The sequence below is a fragment of the Rutilus rutilus genome (assembly GCF_951802725.1).
Source record: "Rutilus rutilus genome assembly, chromosome: 15".
In the NCBI taxonomy this organism is placed as follows: domain Eukaryota; kingdom Metazoa; phylum Chordata; class Actinopteri; order Cypriniformes; family Leuciscidae; genus Rutilus; species Rutilus rutilus.
The window spans coordinates 38011322-38026848 of NC_140220.1; the positions used below are offsets into that span (position 1 = coordinate 38011322).

General features: G+C 39.3%; 2 protein-coding genes across 2 annotated transcripts in view; both read right to left on the reverse strand.

Moving 5' to 3' along the window:
* The window catches only part of LOC311304840 (protein NLRC3-like), a gene marked incomplete at its 3' end in the record, with an annotated part of 74664 nt that extends 62611 nt beyond the window's left edge, over positions 1–12053 (reverse strand). The window contains exon 1 of the mRNA XM_084432169.1: positions 11953–12053. The remainder of the gene's footprint in view (positions 1–11952) is intronic.
* Positions 1–15527, reverse strand: part of LOC311304780 (uncharacterized protein) — a gene marked incomplete at its 5' end in the record, with an annotated part of 578336 nt that overhangs the window by 193422 nt on the left and 369387 nt on the right. The gene's annotated exons all lie outside the window — the stretch shown is intronic.

Genomic DNA, 15527 nt, shown 5'->3' on the forward strand with positions numbered 1-15527 from the left:
AAAACATGCCCCATACATAGGTCCCATACATATTTTGCCGTAACGTTACACTGTAAACCTTTTTACAACTTTCAAAGTCCTAGCACTTTCTAGACACAAGCAGAAACCAGCCAAGTCCACTTTAGTCCTAGCCTGCCACTATTTCAACAGTAAAATCAGTTAACAGCCAAGTGAGAGCTAACTTTAATCACGTAGCTGCTAGCAGCTTCGTCTTTCTAACTAGTAACGGTAAGTTATAGCTAGTCGACAACAAAACTGTCAATAGCTTAAATCAAGTGAAATATGATCCAAGTAAACCACCGACTCCTCTTGACATGGCCTCATCGTCTAGTTTGTCATACTGTGAGTGTGTTAATGCCAAAAAAATAGGCTACTTACTTGGTGATTCCACGAGATAGTGGTAGATGTCTGAATAGTCCAAAGAGAGTGTATGTTTGTGCGATTTTTGCTATCAAGAAACTTTGCAGGTCTGGAGCGAGCGAGTTCTGTTCTCAGGGGAATCCGTTTGTTTTCCCCCAAAAAGGGGCGTTACCCTTCGATGACGCAAAAGTAGCGTTGCTCTACTATAGGATCGCTAGCTAACATCCAAACAGTTAACGCGTTACCACAGTTTTTAACGTTAACGTTAGTTGTCAGCATTTAAATGTAACTTACAATTAGTACGTGTCTAGGTACTCTCCCGTGATTACCAGGCTCGACATATACACTAGTATGTTGTTATATAACATGAAACTTTAAAATACCACAATGTTACTTAACGTGCTCTGCTGTATTTTTTTTTTAAAAAATTACACAATTTATATGATGAGCGATAACATCATGAATCAATTTCCTAAACTGTGTGTTTGTCTTATCCTGAATCACTACGTTATACACCTATAATAGTGTTTATATTGGGACTATTTTAGACCAGGCGGCTTGTATCAGTATGGACTGGAGTATGTAACTACATCCCTGCGTGACTCGCCATAGACATAAACATAGAGAAGTAGCTCCGGCTACAATGTTCTTCCGCAAGACGCATGCATTTTTATTAACCGCTAGAGTGCCAAAGGTTACAGATTTTCCCTTTTGAATGATGTACTCTTATCTGTATGACCATAAATAACAGCAGGCAGTATAAGATGTTTCCACTGCTGAGGAAAAATCAAAGTGCATGTGTATTGATATTCCATGTGTTGTAATTGTTTTGTTTCTCAGTTTTTTGACAAGAACGAGGCAGGAGAGGTTTCTGTGAGGGCAAGATGCTTCAGGTCTATGAGGAAAAATGAGAGACCACACAACTTGAGTGTAGGGGAATGAGATCAGATTCAATGTAATAAGGTTTACAGTGTCTGCTCTCTAGGAATTGGAAAAAAAATATATATATATATATATATATATATAATTATGCAGATAGTGATTGTAATAGACCACTGTTTGGAGTTTACAAAGGCTTACAGCATAACTGTTGCTGTCAGGACAATAGTTCACTGTACCACTATATCAACTGCACACTGTGTATTCTAACAAGTATTTACACAGTAATTTATTACAAATACGGCCTATTAAGAATCCCAGAGAGTAGAGTTAGTTAGCTTGCCAACATTTGACACTGTAGCCCAAGGAAGATTCAAACACTAGCTACAGTGCAAACCAACATAATTCAATTAATGATTATTTATTCCAGTAATTAGTGACTATGATTGCCTGAATCCTAAAACACAGAGAATATACAATTGATATCTTTTTCGCTTACAGGTTGTCCTCAAACACACTAAACCTGTTGAGCTGATGGCCTGTCAGTGCTCATGTGTGGCAGGGCTTGAATTCGATTCGATTTCGATTTTTAGGCCCAAGATTCGATTCAAAATCGGAATTACAGATTTATGATACTTGTGTGTGTGTGTGTGTGTGTGTGTGTGTGTGTGTGTGTGTGTGTGTGTGTGTACCTGCATTTATTTACTTCCTTTATTCATGAGTTTTATTTGTGCATTTTCGATTCAAAAACGATTCTCGATTTAAAAAAAACGATTCACAGTATGTAAATGTTAGGGGTGGAAATCTTCAGTCACCTCACAATCTGATCCAATTCCAGAATGATTCTTTATCTACTCCTCCCCCCTCCCCACCCTATTAATCCATTAGTTTACTTAGGTAATTAAGGTAAAAAAATATATAAATGAAAAAAAAAATTAAAACAGTTGTATGTTAAGAATTTTAAACTAATATAACTTCAAAACATACAAGTAGGCTAAGTAGCAAATAATAAAGAGGAGCATAGAAACATAACAAACAAACAAATAGTGCTTTCAGTAGCCTATTTAAGATTATCTGAATGTTTTCCATTCAAGAATTGTGAGTGATTTTTCTTCATCTTTAGCCTACTGTTGTTTTTTTACTATGACATCATAGACTGCGAGAGATCTATTAAGCTGCTTTCATGCACGGATCTCTTTTGAAATATAAGAATTAAAATGTTTTTTCCTGTCCGTTTAATCGCTTAAGACATAACTGGCTGTGTTTACGTTAATTTTGCACAAGTATACACGGAGTCGCACAGCCGCGTGCGCGAGCAGTCTACTCAAAGTATGAGAGCTATGTGAGAGCTATGTCACAGTGTCCTATGTCAAGCCTGTTCTCCATCTCTTCCAGTCCAGCCTCTTGGCACGTCAGGAGAATGACACCCCACTGACCCAGTCTATCAAAGCCTCCATCCTGGATTACCTGAGGGAGAAGTATTCTGATCCTTCCACTAATGACGTGCTGGACATGGCAGGCTTAGTGGATCCCAGGTTCAAGATAACATACTGCACAGAAAAAAAGGTGGAGGCCATCAAGAGCAGAGCCATAACCGAGATGGAGGCAATGCTCTATGAGACTGACCAGGGCACAGCTGAGTTGGCTGCTTCACTGCCTCAAGATGCAACAACGGTATCACAGCCAGAAGAGCCACTAAGGAAGAAATCCCTGGGCAGATTCTTTAAAACTGCAGCAACATCTTCTGCCACACTGTCGCAGAGAGAGCTTATTGAAAAAGAGTTGTCTGCCTACTTGCAGTCTGTTAATGTTGACAGTGAAGCAAATCCATTGCAGTGGTGGACCGACCATGAAAACCTGAAAAATGTGGCGAAAAAATATCTGTGTGTGCCCGCCACCAGTTCCCCATCGGAAAGGGTATTTAGTACCAGTGGTAATATAGTTACATGCCATCGAGCATCTCTCAAACCAGACGCCGTTGATAGGCTTGTGTTTTTGGCACAAAACCTCTAAACAACCTGGTATTCACTGATTGTTGTTACAAAGGGACAACATACAGTAGTATGCACGAAACACAACTACATATTTTTTTACTTTTTATTTGTGCCATATATTTCATGCAGAAGAAACCAAAACTAAAGCTGCAAACTTTTCCATAATGGACCAGATTCACCTTTTGTGAATTGTTTTATGTTTAGGTATTGTGTTTGAAACCTTAGGATTGTTTATTAAAAAACTAAAAGGAGGGTCCTTTTTATAAATACACTTTCTTTTCCAACATTTGATTTCCTATTATGCAGCTATTTTTTATTTTACTGATTTTGAAATTACCTGTGACATCCTGCACAAAAGCGCATTATATATATTTGTTTTAAATATCCTAGTGGCATTATGCACAACAGGTGCACTTAAATTTAGTGTTGTTTTGAAATGTCATGCACAAAAGGGCACTTTATTTGTTTTAAATTTTTGTAGTGGCATTATGTACAAGAAGTGCACTTTAATTTTGTGTTTTGAAATACCATGTGAGTTACAGCATTCACAAGCGTATGGAAGCATATTATGGAAGCATATGGGTAGCAAATTTCAATTTGAAATATAATATTCAAAATGACAATGCGATATGTAAAATGGCAATGCATTTCTGTATTTAAATTTAAATTTTCCAATACATTTGTGCAACGTTTGGTGCAAAATGAAGATGAAAATTCAATTATATAATTTACATTTGCCATTTCATACACTAGTTTTAATATGCAAATTGAATACATTTTTAACGCTTTATAAGTTGCATTGGGGCAGGGCCAACTTCACGCAGTTGATTGACAGGGCGGGGCGGGCACGTGATCAGCTCAGAATGCATTTTCAAATTGCACATTGAATTTTGCTACATTCATTGTGGGACACTTAATGGAAATGCAATCGCAAGTGTCTTAACTGTGAGTGTAAATGCAATTAAGAAAAAATAACATTTAAATTACAATTTTGCTACAGTTTTTGCTTGAACATGTTAAACATATCTAATAATTTCTGTAATACATTTTAATTTTAATTTTGCAACTTATAAAGCATTAAAATATGTATTCAATTTACATATTAAAACTAGTGTATGAAATGGCAAATGTACATTTTATAATTGAATTTTCATTTTCATTTTGCACCAAAAGTTGCACAAATGATGGGAAAATCTAAATTTAATTACAGAAATGCATTGCCATTTTACATATTGCATTGTCATTTTGCATATTACATTTCAAATTGAAATTTGCTACCCATATGCTTCCATACCCTCACAGTTAGTGATGAGACGAGAAGCGGGCTGTGGTTTTAACACCTGCAGGCCAAGAAACGGTCAAAATAGCGTAAGTGGTGCATATGAGATAGCCTATACACGCATGCTTATTGCATAACAGCTTTAGGGTCATGGAATATTCCAGACCAATTGTTTTATTCTTCTAAGAATTGCTTCATTGTGAGGGACAGCCCTAAACGCTTAAAGGAACACTCCACCGTTTTTTGAAATAGGGCTTATTCACCTTCTTTCCTACATTTAGATAGGTGGGCAAATGCATTTTTGTCTCAGTGCATGCATTGTTTTAGTTTGACAGGGTCGGCTTAGCTTAGCATAATGAATGGAATCCCTTGTTGCCAGCTAGCATGTCCTGAGTAAAAGTGATAAAAACAAACAAAAAAACACCTAATTACTTCTTGTGGCCTGCGTATTCACAACGAGTACAAATAGCAATGCAGATTAACACTAGGCGATTTCCTAGGCAGATATTTCAGTCAAACCAAATGTAATGAATAATTTTACACAAGTAATTTATCCTAGATGATAACCACCACCGCTATGTTCAAAGTTTGTGCACACCCATGTGTGTGTGGGTCAGTGACGTGCCGCACTGATTTGCACTTCCAGGAGCAATAAATATTATATATTTATATAAAATAGGTTTAAACTTATATATATGCTTTAATCTCACATCATTTGTCCTCCTCACTGTTCATAATTGTGTGAAAAATTTAAAAATAGGTAACTTTTAGACTATTAATGTGGTCAAATGTCATACGGTCAAACGGAATTCACTTAAATTTATTTAAGACAATTGCATTTCAAATGATTAAAAATGTTTAAAAATGATCACATTTTCGATTTGGCATATTTTTTCAAGTCTTTAAGCATATTAAAGTATCAGTGACATAGACCTTTAAGAAATGTCATTAGTATCTAAAACAAATTGTACCGCAAAGACACATTTTCCCTATGTCATATGGTAAAACAAAGTTTGGAAGCCATTTTGGAACTAAATATTAATGACTTAAGTCATGTGACATGTGATGACATCACTCAGAGGACCCCTGAAGACCAGTCAAGTTGAAAGTAAGTTTAAGATTTTGCTCCTAAATTTCAGGTAATTTCACCTTTTCCAAGTGTGTTACCATGTGTCACAGATTTGGGTGTCATATGGTCAAACGTCAAAAAAGGGGTTAATACATTTAAAATTTGAAAAAATATTGATTTACAGGTGAAATATAAAGTTTAAAAGTCAAGGGTAAAGGTGGAAGGAGGTGGCCAAGCAACTGCCTGTTATAAATGACAAAGCATGAAACTGACATAAGGGCAAACAAAAAATGGCATACGGACAAACGATTTTACCGTATGACATGTTGTTATACCATATGACACAGAGCATTTAACTGAATTATTTAGTTATTTCTTAATTGTTTTAATCACATATATAGTTTGTACACTACTATGAATTAATATTAACATATATAATATATTTCTGCCTATTTCAAGCATTTTTTCACATTATTACAGATGCCTCTTTCTAGTAAGGAGAGGGGTGCACGTTTCCGTGCAAAGCTAAGGGCAGATCCTGCTGCTAGAGAGGAGAACCTAGCAAAGAGAAGGGAAAGGTATAACTGTGAGAGTATATGATGTCTGAGCTCTGAAACCTTGGAGAGAGACCGATTGGTACCGGTCAGGTGTAAGCCTGGGGACTTCCTCGAGTGTGAAGGTGGTGTCTACGGACGCCTCCTCCTCAGTATGGGGAGCGCTGCTCGAGGGCAGACCGTTCTTTGGCCAGTGGTCAGAACGGGAAAAGCTTCTACACATAAACTGCTTGGAAATGATGGCAGTCGACAACGCGCTGAGGCGTTTTTGTCCCCAGATAAAAGGACACCACGTTTTGGTCCGTTCGGACAACATGTCGGTGGTAGCCTATAAAAATCGCCAAGGAGGTATCAGGTCCCGAAACCTCTACTGGTTGATGGAACGCCTCCTGGTCTGGGCTCAGCACAATCTGCGCTTGCTGAGAGCAGCGCACGTGCCAGTCCACCTGAATGTGGGACCAGACAGACTGTCCAGGAACAATGATCCGGCAGGAGAATGGTCTCTACACCCACAGACAGTCCAACTGCTGTGGAAGACCTTCGGCAGAGCGAAGGTAGACCTGTTTGCGTCTCAGGAAACGCTCTCCGTCCGGAGTTTTTCTCCAAAAGCATGGATGCGCTGGACCACGTCTGGCCCCGCTGCCCGCTCTATGCTTTTCCCCCGTCACGCTCCTACCTCAGGTATTAGAGCAAATCAAGGAAAACGGATGCTCAGTGCTACTTGTGGCTCCGTTCTGGAAGAACCAAGCTTGGTTCCCTGTTCTGATGCAGCTGACGATGCGCTGCCCCATGGCCGATACCAGTGAGGAGGGACCTCCTCTCTCAGGCCAAGGGCTCGATCCGGCATCCTTGCCCAGAGCTTTGGTCCCTACATGCGTGGGCCATCAACAAGTACCCGCTAACCTCCCGGTGGGAGTGTTAAACACGATCACGCAGGCTAGGGCCCCGTCTACTAGATGGCTCGAAACGGTCTGTGTTCTCCAGCTGGTGTACAGCTCGTGGCTTTTCACCCTCAGACTGTGGGGTGACGGAGGTTCTTTCCTTCCTGCAAGAGCTACTGGATAAGGGCAGAACCCCATCCATGCTCAAGGTTTACGTGGAGGCCATAGCAGTGTTCACTAACCGACGCTTGGCCAGTCACTTGGAAGAAACGATCAGGTTATCCGCTTCCTTAGAGGAGCTAAGAGGCTGAATCCTCCCAGGCCTCCCTCAGTCCCTGTGTGGGACCTTTCTACGGTTTTGGAAGCCATGAAAGGTGCCCCATTCGAGCCAATCCAATCAATAGATATCAAACACTTGTCTTTCAAGACAGTGTTTCTTCTGGCTCTCGCTTCAGTAAAGCGTATAAGGGACTTGCAAGCGCTCTCAGTGAGCGCGACGTGTATGGAATTTGGGCCAAATGACTCGAAAATCATACTCAAACCAAGGCACGGGGTACGTTCCTAAATCCCTCAACACACCGTTTAGGGCTCAGATGATTTCCCTGTCTGCCCTGCCGGTCTCTAATGAGGAGAAGGACGCGAGCTTCCTTTGCCCGGTCAGGGCATTAAGGGCTTATGTGTCTCGCTCGACTGTCTTCAGAAGGACGGAGCAGCTCTTTGTCTCATTCAACGGGCGTTCTAAGGGACTAGCTGCGACTATCGCCAGATGGATAGTCGATGCCATAGCGCTGGCTTACACTTCTTAGGGCCTGTAGTGCCCGTTAGGTGTCAGAGCGCACTACACAAGAGGCATGGCCTCATCGTGGGCTTGGTCTAGTGGGATTGCCTTGCAAGATATCTGTATGGCGGCAGGCTGGGCCTCTCCGTCTACATTTATAAGGTTTTATAACCTAGAGGTTTCCGCCTTGTAGGCTAAGCTGCTTTCGGTCTAAAATTCAGTACTGTCTGCCCGAGGCTATCGGCTCAGAATATTGAAACTGCTCGAGCGCCGCTCGCTGATCGATTAAATAACTCTATGGGCAGTGTGTAAGACCCATAATATTCATCAGACCAGGCCGAGTTTTTCGCCCCTGACTGTGTGGAACACTTTGATATAATTTGTTCCTTATAGGATGCTGTTTATTACAGGAATGATGCTGTTCCAGCCCCTCTTTCCTGGACTCTCTGCGAGTCCCTGATGATCATGCACTATATGAGCCCCGGGCACTTGCCCTTGGGACTTTGGTGTTGGATCTCAGCACGCACGGCGTTTTACACTGTGTTACCCTAGCGTAAGATATTAAGCAGTAAGAGAGACCTCTCGAAAGAGAACGTACTCGGTTACTAACTTAACCTCGGTTCTCTCTAGAAGAGGGAACGAGTACTGCGTATCTTTGCCGTGCATGCAACGCGCTTTGGTTCGCTTCGGCGATGAAAAACCAGATTCTACAGCCTGTCGAGCTATATTTATAGGCCCAAGCCATGCCCGTTTCGGCGGGACGTGACGCAGTCATTGGATCTGACGTCACGAGGGGCCTCTCTCGATAGGCTGCGGCAGTTGCTGCAGGGCAGCCAATGGGCACGCAAGCTGTCTCGCCTATGTCTGCATGCTGCCGCAACGCGTTTTACATTAATTCAAAATTAAGGATAATTTTTGGCGTCAATATCTCACGGAAAAGAGGTTTTCCCACATTCTCACAATGTTACTGTTATTTGTTATACGTTTTTCGTGAAAAAGTGATGAATCTTTTGAGCTAAAAGAAATGTTCAAGTGTAGGGAAATATATTCCACTGTTAATAAAAGGTTCACTTGAGATGCCTTTGTGTTTCTTTGAAATCATTCTGAATTGGCCTACATCAATTTATTACATAAAAAATGCAATGAAACATTGAAATTGTACTATGTCATACGGTAAAACAAAATATGTCATATGGTAAAACATTGAATTTTAAAAGAAATAAAAATAAATACTTTGTTTGTTTACATGGTTCATGAAAATAATGGAGGAGAGCTAGTATGATATATATATATATATTACTTCAAGGCATTTTTGACTAATTTCTAGCAAAAAAATAGAACAAATGTCCATAGATGACATGCTGTAGTCGTTAAAAAACAAAATATCTAGTATTTGTTGTGTAGGTGTTTATATTTTGCAACTTGTTATAGAATACTTACAGATCAACTATTACATTCTTGGTTGTATTTAACTGTGTCATGGATATCAAATTTAATTTATTTCTAAAAATCACTTTGTTTTACCGTATGACATTTTCAAGGACTGTATACAAAGAAACACATTAAAATGTCATATATTGTTATTTTTTATAAAGGGCACTAATAAAAACAAAAAATATACACAAAGATTTACTCAAAAATGAGAGAGAGAGAGAGAGAGAGAGAGAGAGAGAGTGAGAGTAACATCAGATTGATAAGAGATGGATCAATAGAAGAGAGACAGATTGGCATAAAATCCTCATGGCTGTGTCATACTTCATCACACCTTTTGATAACACACTAGATTACATAAGTTAGATAATGTAAGTGTTTTTTCTAATGTGGCATCTGTAGCTTTTATTACTGTTATTAATTCACCAACAAGGGTGAATTGAAATATGTATCTCTTGTATTGTTTGCTATGAAATCAACTGATTGTTAAAAGTACTAAACTGAAAAAAAGATCATACTGTTGTGTTTCTGCGATTAAACCAAATGTTCTCATTACATATTACAATAATTTTGTGTTTAAAACAATATGTGGACTGAAAATATGTGCAACTGAATAAAAGCATTACTTCAGGTTTTAAAAGACTATCTCTGTTATAAGCCTGATCAGTTTGGATTTGTGTACTAAGAGTTTTGAAAATGTACACCTTACTTGTGAAAATAGTACCAAAACAAATAATAATAAAAAAAAAAAACTGTAAAGCAATGTCAATGTCATTTACATACTCCCAGTGTTTCAAAGCACTGCACTGATCCCAGTTCAAAACACTTTAAGCTCTACCCTCTCCCCGACACCAGTAAATCTAAAGAGCACTTCTTATAATGTTCATCAAACACAGAGCCGCTATAAACCTTTCCCACCTGGGCTAAAGTACACTGTTTTATATTGTTGGTCTGTATTAGGCTACAGATTTATGATACTCGTGTGTGTGTGTGTGTGTGTGTGTGTACCTGCATTTATGTACTTCCTTTATTCATGAGTGTTATTTGTTTACGAACAGGAAAAATGTCCACATCCACAATGCTAAATGTTTTCTTTATTGTTTTGAGATACTAGTATGCAATGGAACAGATTGTTGTCATGTATTTTTTTAATATATTGATTAATTCACTTATTCATCTGTCCATTCATTTCTTCTTTCATTCATTTTTGCTTCTAGGATTAATGCGTTGGTCGGATGTGAAACATTTTGCAACAGCGCTTTCCCTCACTTTCACCAGCAGAGTTCCTCGTCGAGCTCTGATTTGAAAAACTTTGAGTAATGAACCTTTTCCGATAAACTTGTGTTGAAAAAGTCGCTGGTTCAGAAAGCTTCACTTTGCCCTCACTGGGGACATGTCCCACCCGCAAACAGTGGCGTGGCGTGGGGAAAATTTCTGAGGAAGCCAATAAGACACAACCTCTAAGCTGTGTGTTTTAAGGGGTAGGGGCAGAAAATCATACGTTACCATTTATATGTTGCTATTTGGATGAACTATTAGAGCGCCCAGCATCATCTTACCGGGACTTACGCTTGTTACAATCCAACACTTTGAGCACGGACGCTCTCTCTCTCTCTCTCTCTCTCTCTCTCTCACACACACACACACACACACACACAGTCCTCTAAAAAACATGGTGTTTTTATTAAAACATTCGCAGATAGGAAACGCCAACGGTAAGCAACAAGAAGATAACCTTTTTCATTTAATACACCCTTAAATCGGTGTGACGCTCATGTAAGGACAATAGCGGTTATTCACAAACAATCACAACAATGAACAACAAAGTGCACTCACATGCTGCTTAATCAAAGCACGCAAGAAACAGTAAGAACTATAATCACATTAAAAAAATAACACATCGCTAAATGGGCAGTTCAGACCAGACGCGCTCTCTCTCTCTCGCTCTCTCTCACACACTGCTGCTGTAGAGGCAGTTTAGTAAAAGATTTTTTTATCAAATACTCCAAATCTTCACCCTCCATAATTACAATTAATAATTTTAGCTAACTAGCTAAACAAGATGTCAACACAAATCAACAAATCTTCCGCTATTTATTCATTGACGATGATAACGTGATGTGATTGGCCTGATGCCAACAAGTTCATGGCTTCCCTTGACACTGTCCTGACCAATCACAGGGGAGCAGTGTCGTGACAATAGCGTCACCTGATTGGTTAATCATTCTTTTTTTTTTCTATCAAGGGATGCCAACTCAGCCTGGCCTCCTCACAGACACAGGGTGCAGTACCATGTTTTCAACGCTCATTCACCATGTCACTTTTATAGGGGCGCTGTTTTACACATCATAAAACGCTCAGTAATGAATGAAGAGAGACGATGAGGGGATGACAGAAGGATTACGTAAACTGTGAAAACAAAAGTGTTTATTAAATGACGATTATATTCTGAAAAAGCGAGGAAGCCTGGCTTCCCTTGGCCTCCGCAAGAAAACGCCACTGCCCGCAAATTGCGCCTATGACTAAAAGCAGAATCATAGATCTCGATATGTATAATCCCTGTCGCCAGTAGCAGAAACTGTTTAGACTAGTTTTACAGGTCAGTCAAGTTTTTTCCTCAAACTTGTCTTCACTTTACATGCGTCACAACTCCCTAAAATGATTTTAATATGATAGCAAATAATATACCATGACATGATGATATCAGAAGCTGATAAATTAACTTACCGTAATGTGATATTTATGTCAGTTTTTAAGTCCTCGAAATGTGAATTTACATCCGTCAGAAATGAATCGAGTCTTTACTTTCGGTTTGGACTCACAGGTGTTTCCTCAGAATCGCGCATGCGCAGGAGACCTCAGTTGTCAACAACAGATAAACCCCGCCCATCTCTCTTCTTCTTCTTTTAGTTTTCTGGCGGGTTTCAGTCTATGTTAAATGTGTTTAGCGCCACCTGCTATACTGGAGTGTGTGACATAATTACTTCCTCAATCTCTAATTAAATGTTTAGTGATTAACTCAAATAGCATCTGCTAAATTAATAAATGTATAAAGGCTTTCTGTGCTTTTCCTACATGTCAGGATTGTTGTTTTTTTCACATGAGCGTTGGAGAAACCAATAACATGAACCCAATGTCATTTCTTTAGCGCAGATGCACAGCAAACTGAACTTTAGAAGCCGAGAACTAGTGATGGAGAAACTCTGATCTTTTCCAAACTCTGATCAACTGAAGCGATTGATTGCCAGAATGACTGACTCTTCTGAAGCGCTGGAAACACTGGCGAACTCCTGCTGGGCAAACCTGTGTCACTGTATGACCAAACATCTATAATGATCAATCTTTATCAACACACTGCACATGTGTTCATCAGTGGCAGTTATTACATATAATCTACCATTAAATATGACGTGTCTGCATCATTTGTGCTTTTGTAATGCTTGTTTGTGTGTTTTACGCAGGGCTTGGATAATTAACTTTCACTGTTTCTCTCAGTGAACTCATGAACCATGTCTATATTTATTTACTTTTAAATTAGACATCATTTTAATAATTATTTTACATATTAATTTAATATATAATTTTCTTCATAATTACTGAATTCAACAGCAAGTTCTTGACATATTTCACACTTTTTGTAAGTATAAATTGAAAGAACAATATTTACAGAAAAGAATCAAAAATATTTAACTTAAAAATAAAGGCCATCACTAACATATGTTTCTATATGTTTTTAAAAGTTTTATACATTTGTAAATATAATATTAATAATAATTGTAATGCCATATTTGTAATAAAAAGGTAAGAGTTTTATTGAATAGTCTCTTATTGACCTGATTAACCAAGCTGCGCATAAAAACCCTATGATTTAATAAAATAACAGATATTATACAGACACTTCATATTTAATGGTATTAGATGATTAGTTAATTTCCTTTATTAAATTAGATGTTCAATACAACATTTGTAATGTGTTTGTAAAGGTGTTGTTCTGTGTGTTCGGGTCAGTTTCTGCTGTATTTACACTGTTTGACCAGAATTTTTTTTATCTTGCAATCTTGCATCACAATTGATTTTCAAAACATTTTAGTAACTAAACTGAATTTTATTAGATTTAGTGACAACATGTTACAATGTTTATATGGTACAATTTCTGGTAAGCTACATTTTTTTTATTATTGCTTGAAACAAATTTCAGGATTTAAATTCAGTTCAGTTCTTGTGATTTGATTTAATATTGTTACAAACCGCTCTGAGGCACGAGCGTAGAGGATCCAAATGCAGCTTTATTTAAGGGGTTATCCAGAATCTTAATCCAACAAGCAGAGGGTCAAGTACAGGAAGACAGTCCAAACAAATCAACAAACAAACAAACAGAACAGGCATGGGTCAGAGGCACAAGAGTAATCCACGGGACAGACAAGAAAACCAGGAAAACGCTCAGTGCAGTGCAACAACATACAAAACTTTGCAGTGAGTGAAGGGGTGAACTAAACAAGAAGATGAGATACAGGTGAATGTGATAATGAGTGCTGATGAGTCCAGGCAGAGAATGATGGGAGATGTAGTCTGTGAGTGAACGTGAGAGTCTGGTGTGGAGTGCCCTCTGGTGGCTCTCAAGGGAACTCCAGCCGGTGACCGTTACAAATATTGACTAATTTGGATAAATATTAGGTACACAAGATAGGCATTAAAACTCACCTAATGCTGTAAAGCATATCAGCTTGTAGTATTATTTAAGGTTAAAAATAACTAAATATAACTAAAAAATAATTAAATATAATGCGTTTTTATTATAATAACAACTTTATTTAATGATATAAGTAAAAATATAATAAATATGTAATATGGTACACATATTTAGCAAAATACTCTCTATAGCTATTTTTTTTTTCTAGCCAACTAACATGCTATAACCTATTCATTAAATGGCTTTCCTGGGGTAAATGTTATGTGACATAATTGTTCTCCAGCTGTTTTATTGACCCTTTCCGTGGTTGAAAAACACTGATTGATCGATATTCTGTATGAGGAATATACATTTCGGTAAGTTGTACTATTTCTTTTAACATTGTTCATTCGTGTTTATTTACTATTAACTAGAGATGATCGGGTCACGTGCCGCTAGGGATCTGTCGCGTCACATTTACAAGCGCCAAAACGGCATTTATTGTTTAAATTGCATAATAATATTGATAGAATCTGAGAGCTGAGATTTTTTTTATATCATAAGTAACCTGCTCTGTCTGAGAGCTAACTCCGCCAAGGACGGTCCTAAGCCCGGCTGAAAAAGGAGGAAGGTGGTCGCCCTGCCGAGGTGGCCAGAACTGGGAAACCAGGGAAACTAGGCACGAAACCGATGGAAAATCACGAATCAAATTTCACGATGAATGCTACTGCATCCGGGGCAGCCGATGCGCCAGCATTGGGGAACCTGGATGCTGGTGAGAAATATGCTACTGGCCGAAGAAATCAAAGAAAGATCGTTACGCCGAAAATGGAAATTCGAATTGCTGCATGGAATGTACGAACTGGTCACCATGTTGGCCAAAAAGAAATCATTGCTAAGGAGCTGCTGAGCTGCAAAATCGACATCGCAGCGCTATCGGAAGTACGGCTCACTGGATCAGGGCAGATGGTCGTTGAACCGCCATCTATTGACGACCAGATGACACTATACTACTCAGGTGGCGACAAACGAGAGGCGGGAGTTGGATTCATGGTTGCCCGCCGCACAGTCGGGAGTGTCGTCTCGTTCCAGCCGATCTCTGATCGAATTGCGGTCCTTACCATCAATGGCACCATCAAAACCCACCTTGTCGCCGTCTATGCACCGACCGAGACAAACCCGGAACCGACAAAAAATGATTTCTACAACCAACTGCAACTCACGTTGGACTCGATTCCGCAGACCGAACTGATTATATTGGCTGGAGATTTCAATGCCCACATTGGCACTGATCGATCTGGCTGGGAGAACACAATGGGTTGTTTTGGACACGGTTTGATCAACGACAATGGTCTGCGCCTCTTGTCCTTCGCCAGTGCCAACAGCTACATCATTGGGAATAGCCACTTTCAACATCCAAAGAAACACCAACTTACGTGGCGTAATCCAGCTGGCAACGACTCCGCGATGTTGGATTACATCCTGATCAACTCTCGTTTCCGATCATCACTCAAGGACGTCCGTTCGATGCGCGGCCCAGACTGTGGATCGGATCATTACCTTGTGCGCGCTGTGATCAAGCTTCGACTACATAGAACCAAAAGCAAATCGCGTCCATCAGCCAAGCTAGATT